The following is a 9,879-nucleotide window of genomic DNA, read 5'->3' as shown; positions in this document are numbered from 1 at the left end:
CGCACACCATTTGTCTGAGCCTCGGCTTCAGACTTAAAAGGAATCCGCTACCCCGCCCCCAGCTTCAGACTTCAAAGGAATGCGCTCCCCCGCCCCCGCCACAGCAATGCCGAGAGCTTGTTATTTCCCATGCTTTCCCCTCTGCCTCCGTCCAATCACTTTCACTTTCGTGTCTTTTTTTTTTCTTTTGCTTTCATCACTGGATTTGTCAGCAACAACTGTTAACTTACTTGGCGTTCTTGCAAACTGTAATCTGCTCCACTAGTTCAGAATGAGAGCTGTTGGAGGTAAGAGTTAGGACAGGTTAACATCCATTAAAAGTCCCTTACTGTATACAGCTGGGACTATTGATGTGCTCGCGGCAGGGAATACGTTAAACGTCTCCCTGCACATTGTTGATGAATGATCGTTGAGCACAAACCCCTAGAGGATGGCATCAAACCCTCCATTGCACACAGTGAGAAGCAGCCATATCAAGAGGAGCCCCGTCCGAGGGCATAGTCCGAGCTTTCCTCAGAGAATGCTGTTGTGGGCCTTTTCTGCCTGTCACTTCAGTTTCTTGACTGCTGTGCGGATTTTGGAATACAACTCCTGGTTGATAAAAACATAAAGACGTCTAATTCACTTCTTACATGCTGTAGTATGGAGAAGCGTGTTATTTTAAAATAGCCTCCCTCACAGTGACTAACTAGTTCTTATGCGTCTGACTCGACCCTCAACCCTGTCTCCGACCCCTGACCCTCACTTCTTCCATGGCCCATGAAGGCAACATCAAACACTTCCAGCCCAACTCCTGGGGGCGTCACCCGGGCTGATGGCTTCGGAACTGCTCTGGGCAGTCTTGGCCTAGGTTTGTGCCCTGACTCTGTTTACCCCATTCCTCAACACGATGACATGATTGACTTCGCTATCAGTTGTGGCCACTCTTCCCCGCTCCACAACCTCGCACCTAAAGATTGTGCTATTGTGAACGTGAAATTCAGCCCTAATATTTCTTTAAATGAACCCTTACATGCGTTTCATGGGAGAGTATTTTCTCTGTGTGCACCTCCGTGTTGGTCTGTGCTTTTGATTGTTTCTATATTTTAAATAAATAATTTGCTTTCATTGTAGATGTCCAGCATGAACACGATTATTGTTAACACTGCTTTTGCACATTTATTTTATTTTTTATTTTCAGGTAGAGCAAACCAATTGATAGAGATTATTTTGATGCATAAAAGCTTCCATGTGTTCTGTTTTATGGACGAGATCATTCGTAAACACCTATTCCTTTGTCATTCCTAGATTCTGATGATGGGGGAGGCTTTCTTCGACCTCACTCTATCTATCTATCTATCTATCTATCTATCTATCTATCTATCTATCTATCTATCTATCTATCTATCTATCTATCTATCTATCTATCTATCTATCTATCTATCTATCTATCTATCTATCTATCTATCTATCTATCTATCTATCTATCTATCTATCTTTCTATCTATCTTTCTATCTATCTATCTATCTATCTATCACCCTCACTCTATCTATCTATCTCCCTCACTATCGCCCTCACTCTATCTATCTATCGCCCTCACTCTATCTATCTATCGCCTCACTCTATCTATTTATCGCCCTCACTCTATCTATTTATCGCCCTTACTCTATCTATCTATCGCCCTCGCTCTATAGATCGCCCTTACTCTATCTATCTATCGCCCTCACTCTATCTATCGCCCTCACTCTATCTATCACCCTCACCCTATCTATCTATTGCCCTCACTCACTCTATCTATCTATCGCCCTCATTCACTCATCTATCTATCTATCTATCGCCCTCACTCTATCTATTTATCGCCCTCACTCTATCTATCGCCCCCACTCTATCTATCTATCGCCCTCACTCTATCTATCGCCATCACTCTGTCTATCTATTGCCCTCACTCTATCTATCTATCGCCCTCACTCACTCTATCTATCGCCCTCACTCTATCTATCAACCTCACTCTATCTATTGCCCTCACTCTATCTATCACCCTCATTCTATCTATCGCCCTCACTCACTCTATCTATCGCCCTCACTCTATCTATCTATCTATCTATCTATCTATCTATCTATCTATCTATCTATCTATCTATCTATCTATCTATCTATCGCCCTCACTCTATCTATCTATCACCCTCACTCTATCTATCGCCCTCACTCTAACTAGCTATCACACTCACTCTATCTATCGCCATAACTCTATCTATCTATCTATCGATTGCCCTCACTCTATCTATCTGTCGATCTATTGCCCTCCCTCTATCTATCCATCTATCTATCTATCTATCTATCTATCTATCTATCTATCTATCTATCTATCTATCTATCTATCTATCTATCTATCTATCTATCTATCTATCTATCTATCTATCTATCTATCTATCTATCGCCCTCACTCTATCTATCTATCACACTCACTCTATCTATCTATCTATCTATCACACTCACTCTATCTATCTATCTATCTATCTATCTATCTATCTATCTATCGCATCACCACAACATCACTCAGCACCACCACAGCATCACTCATGCGCTACCGCTACATCACTGAACGCCACAGCATCACTCGTTCGCCACCACAACATCACTCATCGCCACCACAGCATCAATCTGTGCAACCATTCAACAACAACTGGTTCAAATATGTTCTCTCAATGTTTCAAGCTTTATTACAAATGTCACAAAAGGATGTTAATATTTCACTTCTGTTCTTGGATTTTCGTCACAATAAAATACACTGAACATAATCTTCACAAAAGTTATTTACAAAAGTTTAAGCTATTGCCATTATAAATTACAATAACTTTTATTTAAGTATTAATTATTTAAAAAAAAATAAAAGCCATTGTTATTTGTAATATCAATACATATACAACACATATTGCATTACAAATGCTATAGGTGTCACATTTGGGAAAGTTAAAACTATTGGCATTTTAAATGACAAAGCTATTAATTTAGCTATTTTCAAAACCAACACATAAATAAAAGATTTGTCATTTACAATACCAATAGCTCAAACTTTCCTAATGCGAGACCTATTGCATTGCAAATGCTTGTTTTTTCCTTATGAGACCTTCACTGGGATGCTGCTGAATGTAAAGATTGCCAAATAACAAGGCTGCCTTGACTTGATTCCACCTCAAGCCTCTATCTTTTATCTAACTGACAGTATCTGCTTTTGTATATTATCTTTGCCGCTTCTTTTCCAAGCCAGCTTTCTTTCTTTGTCACTGTTTTCTTACTTTCCCGCCTTTTCTTGGCTGTCTCTGGAATAATGTGCCTCATAGCCTGAAATGAAAATTAGCCCCAGGCTCCAAAATGAGTGTCTGGACCTCAAATTAAGTGCTGAATTTGTCTTACTTTAACTCTGTAAGAGTGTAAATAAAAAATGCCAGCTATAAGAATGCTGTTGGGCAGAAGCCAGGGCAGGCTGTAATTGCTTCTCGTGGCACGTGGCCACTTGGCTGCAATGCAAAGAAAATGACAGGAGAGGAAAGGAGGTTAGCAGAGCTGCAGAAGAGTCTGAGCCAAAGAGTGAGCTAGAGAGCTTATTAGTTGGAAACAACACAACCGGTCAAGTCAGAGAACACCCTTCGTCAGTTGATTGAGAAAATGCAGATTCATAGTAGTCAGCTGCAGCGAGCAGATGTAGTTTCCTCAAACGTCAAATCTGAGAAGAAGCAGAAGAAAGAGAAAGTGGGGATAAATCAGAAGAGTGGAAGGAAAGCCTGTGAGACAAATACATGCAAATGGTAATTGCACAGAAAGAGGCAGAGACAGGGGAGGGAGAAAAAAATCAACGTTGCATTTGAGAAGGAAGCAAAGGGGATATTTAGAGAAGCAGAGGGGGGAGGACAGTGTAGCCACAGAGAGTAAGAGAGCAGGGGTATGAAGCAAGGGACACAGTGAAAGAGGAGTCTGTCTATCCCTCTGTATTTATTACAAAGTGGTGGCCGCCACTGTGCTGTTATCGTTTTTCTAGGAAGAGAATGTTTGTTTCTTCAATAACTTTAGCTTCATCTGACGAACCCTCGTGACACTTTCCTAAATAATCCTATTGGAGGCCTGTGTGTGTGCAGTTGCACTTATGCTTAGGATGGTATTTCTAAACCTTTAGTCAATGCTGAGTTGCCCGTTCACTACCACTAGGACACCCCTAGGGTAAGCCTAAGGGGTGGGGCAAGTGGTAGGGAAAAAGGCAGTACAGGTACACGTGTGTTTCCTGCCCAGGTAGTAAAGAATCCCGATATGTGTTTTACACTACCTATGAGGTTTATTCTCCCCATGGGTTGACATGGGGGAATGGCTGAGATTACTTTAAGCTGCAGTGGTGGCTTACAGTGGAGCAGCCTAGTATTGTTCATTATCATTGGATTCACCATGACAAATCCTCCCTTGCGGAAATGGCGGATTTGTCGTTAATAGCTTAGAACTGCAACTTCTAGCCTGGTTGATGAAGGGTGATACCCCAAAACCAGTCCCAGGATGGCTGCATCTAGTCCAGGGAGGACCTGGCTTGACAGTTCGGGCTAGACTGTTCCCATGAGGAGCAGGGTCAAGACTGATTTGCATATGGCTGGGTCTAAATTGGAGTAGCATGGTGAGCAAAGAATGATGGATTTAACTCAGATCTCTCAACTGGGGGAGAATGTCTGATTTGTACAGTAGTCTGTCCATCATTTGTGTGTCTTTTGACTTCTAGAAAGTGTGCATTTCTCTGCGCTAAACTCTTTTGTGTACTTTTTTGTTTGATTCCAGTCCATGCAACTTGAATGACAGACCTCTGCCATTTGAGGACTTGGCTGGATAGATTGGGGGAGAGGTTTGACACTTGGCCTCTGGGAAGCTAGATCATAGCCCCACTCAATACTGAATAACAAAGCTTCATGACAGACAGGACTGAAATGTAGGGGAGACATCTGTGGTTCAAATGAGAACCCTCTGAACCACCCAAAACTTCAAAGTCCCACTACAGTATAACTACTGATACCGTAATTCAGCAGTGCAGAGATATACTTGTGGTACGCGGGACCAAACATCCTAGATTGCGTGGTGCACACTGCCAGACGAATCTGTTGTGCACAAGGAGAGGGCTGCCACTGGAATGTACTGTGCACCCTGCCTGAATATTGGCGGCATGGGCTGTATGACACCCTAGGTGTGCTCCCCAAGGGCTTTGTGGCATGCCCTCTGTTCTTTGTGGAGGTCTCAGGGACATCAAAGACCTCCCATAAGTGACCTACACCATCTATGTTTTTCACCTGGAGAGCGGTGTCCCCTAAGCACCAATTTTGTCTGATGGATCCCGACTGGGGCACAGTGTACGTGGAACTAAGTATTGTGCCTAGAGCCTGGATTGCCTTGTGAGTAGCCCCAAACCATGCATGCATCTAAGGAGTGTGGCCCCTGCATCACATAACTGGGCTGGTGCCGGAAGGCAAACTGCAGGACCTCTTGATTAAAATGATACAGTCTCTAGCTGTTTCTGCTCGGCATGAAGTGGGTGGACTTCCTGAGTGGTGGACGACCCTCCATTTTTCGACTGTTGCCTGGTTACCCCGTAGTTACTCCAGCCTTCTCCCCTGGGCCTCTGACTAAGTATGACTCTGGCCTTATACTGGTATAGTAAGGGGTGGGGCTTTTGACTCTTAACTGTGGGCAGAGCAGGGGGGGGGGGTAACTGGGAGGTGTGGGAGAACTCGTGCAATGGGTTCTCATTCATATTATCAACTAACCTGCCGGATATCATTTGCACCGTGTTACAGTGCCGAGTGCTTGTGAGTACGAGAGTGCTTAATACGGACTTGCCGATACCTTTTGCACTGCGTTACAGTGCTGTGTGAGTGTCGAAGAGTGTGCTGCATGAAAACAGCCTGCTAATAGTTGCACCGCGCAGGGACGTTGTTTTATTTGTTTGTTTCATTGCCTAACAAATACTACGTTTTGACATTGATCTTACCTGTGAGGCCTTTTAACTCACTGTAAGAGAAAGTCTTCTAAAAAAGAGAGATATGACAGGGCCACGAGAATGATGCAGTAGGGTTGGACCAAATTATGCGCCAGGGTTGACTAAATTATGCAACAAGAAAAGGCAAATTGTGCGCATAACGTAGCACATTTTGTGATAGTATTACTTCACAATTTTGTCATTTTTACACATTTCTGGGCAAAGGTTGTACTTCTTCCTTACTAGCTTAACACCCACATACACAATAAGCAACAGAGAGGTGAATGGTCAACCTTTGCAAAGGGCCTTGAATTGCACAGAAACCAGTGTTGCTGTGTTTTAAGGAACTTTCGATCCGTTTCAGCTAGAAATATTTTTGGGGGTAAAAATCTGCAGATTATGCATAAGAAGATGGAGTATGTGGCAAATCTATACTTATGTGGAAAACACCCCATCCGCACAATTGCATAATTCCAGTGGCACTGAGCTACGATGTAGTCTGAAGATCTCCAAGTGGACCTGAGCATACCCAAAAAGAAGAGTAGTGAATAAGGTCAGAGTTATAGAAACTCTAGTGCTTCGTGTGTAGGAGCTATAACATATTTACCGTCGAATCTCAGCTCCTGAAGGTTCTGTCCCTGATGTTAGTTTTAGATGTTATATTCAACTACCTGTTTATTAAAGTCTATTGAGTACACATTAATGTTGTGTTGCTGCGTCACACTGACACATAGGGGCAGATTTACAAGCCCCTTGCGCCTCTTTTATGCCACAGTTGCGTCACTTTGTGACGCAGCGGCGGTGCAAAAGATGCGACATGGTGCCGGGTATTTAAAACGTGAAGCATCTCCCAGATGCATCACGTTGTAAAGCCCTGCGCCAGAAGGAGGCGTGCCATCGCAGGGGGGTGGGGTGGCGTTCTGGCACAGGAACGCCTCCCAAAAGTGGCTGAGTGAAATCTACAAGATTTCACTCAGTCACTTTTGGGCCCATGCTGCGTCAAACCCCTGCGCCTGCTTGAAGCAGGTGTAAGGATTGACGCAGCATTAACTAGATGGGGCCCCCAGAGCATTGCTGGAGCTGTGTCGCGCTTGAGATGCAACTCCAGCAATGCGCCGCTTTTATGGCACAGATGCGTGACGCATCTGTGCCGTTTTTGCCGCATTGTAAATGCGACGCCTCGCGGTGGCGGAGCCACGGCGTACAATTACTGGCGCATCCCTGCTGATATGCAGGGATGGGCCATTAATTGTAAATCTGCCCCCGAGTGTCTAGCACCTCTAACTCTCACCTGCAGGTAGCCTTCTCGACTGCTTACCTCGACGCCTAGAAAGGCTCAGTGGTACGCTATGCTATATTGTTAAATGCTACATTATGTAATGATTCCGTGTTTATTCATCGTATAGTGCTTTTATACTGCACTAAACTTGTCTCAAAGCGCTGAAGAGGAGCGGATGGACAAGAGAGGGGAGACCACGAGCGAGGAAGGGAGGAGACAAGCTATAGGGGATGAAAGGGGAGACGGCGGTAGACAACTAGAGAAAGAGACGGAATGAAATAGAGCCTTGAAAACATCTGATGAGAGGGTGTGGCAGCGGCGCAGCAGGCGGAAGACTCGCCTCAAAGCAGGGCAAAGCGAGGTCGGACAGACAGAGGTACATGACAGGGACCTTCCCTGCGGGGCCCTGCCCTGTTGTGCCTGGTGAGAGCTGGGGAGGGGAGGGAGAGGGAAGAATTCTTACACTACAGGGGGTGCTGGAACTCAGGGAGAGCCATGCTCGGGCTGGGGAGGGACAAACCATGGATGGAAAGGAGGAAGTGTGGAGGGGGCGTGCTGTGTGCCGAACGGGCAGCCATGAAAAGGGGGGCATGCCTGCACTAGAGGGGAGAGGGGATGCCGGGACTCAGGGGACAGCCATGCTCGGACTGGGCTCTGTGCCGAGCAGTCAGCAGTGGAAGGACTGGGGGCCATGCCTGCACTGGAAGGGGGTCGGATGATTGCACCGGTCTCCCGGACACTGAGGGGCTCATTTACAAGCCTCTCGCGCCGCCAGTGCGTCACTTTTAATATGGGGAAAAGTGACGAACCGGCGGCGCACGGGCTTGTAAATATGCCCCTGAGAACGGTACATTTGGAAAACAAAGACACTAGGCCAGCCGCATGTGGAAGAATCAAGGGTGGGGGGGCAGGGGTGAGCTTCGGAGGGGCGGTACAACCACAAACGTCGAAACATTCACCACACGACAGGTATGAGGGTGCCGAGGACTGGGGCACGCAGGGGCGCATGCGAGAATGTATTGTATTGTATTGTAATTGCATTTATATAGCGCTTACTACCCCTGACGAGGAGTCGAAGCGCTTTTTCGGCGAGTAGCACGCTACTCCGGGACCCATAGAGGATTATTGTTGAATAATTAGTATAGTGAAACATGCAAGTACATTTTAAGTGGTGGATAGGTTAGTCAGTTAATTGGATTTGGAATGATAGTAGAAGGATAGAGGAGGACAAAGGTTTGTATTTATATAGCGCTTGTTGACGCACGCTATTCAGGAAGCCTACAAAGGATTAGTGGTGAATTAATATGATGAAATATGAAGTAATTTCAGTGGTGGATATTAGTCAGTTACTTGGAGTGAGAAGGATAGGGGAGAGATAAAAGGGGAAGAAAGATTTGCATTCATATAGCACTTGTTACCCCTGATGGGCGTTGAGCGCTTTTCTGGCGAGTAGCACGCCATTCCGGAACCCATAAAGGATTACTGTTGAAAATTAGTATAGTAAAAAAAATATGAAGTAATTTGAGTAGTGGATATGTTATTCAGTTATTTGGGCAGTATATTAGTATAGTTTAATATGGAATTTGAGAAATGAACATGTTAGTCTGTTAATTTCGATTGAAAAGGATAGTGGAGGGATAAAAGAGTGAAGGATTTTTTTTTTAGGTCTTAGCAGTAGGAGGAGGCTTTTGGATGAGTAAAAAGGAGTTTTGGAGGGGAGGACTCAGAGGGAAGAGTTTAGAAAGGTTAGTTTTAGGGGATCGGTATAGTAAAAGAGGTGTCAGATGATGCAAGGAGGGGTAGAGTAGGAGAGAGTCTAGAAAGGGTTATTTTGGCAATCATAGTAGTAGTATGGGGTTTGGGATAAATGAGAGAGGATGTAGAGGATATATTGATGGATGTACAGGCACGCTGTCAAGGCACGAAGACAGGTAGACGAAAACAGGCACAAAGACAGATACGGTTGCAGGTTACAGGTATGACTTAGGATAGGTGAGGTGACGTGCTGTTAGTGCAGGTAGGGCTGTGGCTGGGTGAGGTGAAGTGCAGATAGTGCAGGTACAACAAAGGCTGGGTGATGTGAAGTGCAGTTCGTGCAGGTAAGACTGTGGCTGGGTGAGGTGAAGTGCAGTTAATGCAGGTAGGGCTGAGGCTGGGTGTAGTGAAGTGCAGTTAATGCAGGTAGGACTGAGGCTAGCTGAGGTGAAGTGCATTTAGTGCAGATAGGACTGAGGCTGGCTGAGGTGAAGTGCATTTAGTGCAGGTAGGACTGAGGCTGGCTGAGGTGAAGTGCAGTTAGTGCAGGGTAGTGCTGAGGCTGGGTGCAGTGAAGTGCAGTTAATTTAGGTAGGACTGAGGCTGGAAGCAGTGAAGTGCAGTTAATGCAGGTAGGACTGAGGCTGGCTGACGTGAAGTGCAGTTAGTGCAGGTAGGAGTGAGGCTGGCTGAGGTGAAGTGCAGTTAATGCAGGTAGGACTGTGGCTGGCTGAGGTGAAGTGCATTTAGTGCAGGTAGGACTGAGGCTGGCTGAGGTGAAGTGCATTTAGTGCAGGTAGGACTGAGGCTGGCTGAGGTGAAGTGCATTTAGTGCAGGTAGGACTGAGGCTGGCTGAGGTGAAG

This window comes from Lissotriton helveticus, chromosome 1_1 (assembly GCF_964261635.1).
Source record: "Lissotriton helveticus chromosome 1_1, aLisHel1.1, whole genome shotgun sequence".
Lineage (NCBI taxonomy): Eukaryota > Metazoa > Chordata > Amphibia > Caudata > Salamandridae > Lissotriton > Lissotriton helveticus.
This window is presented reverse-complemented; position numbering follows the sequence as displayed.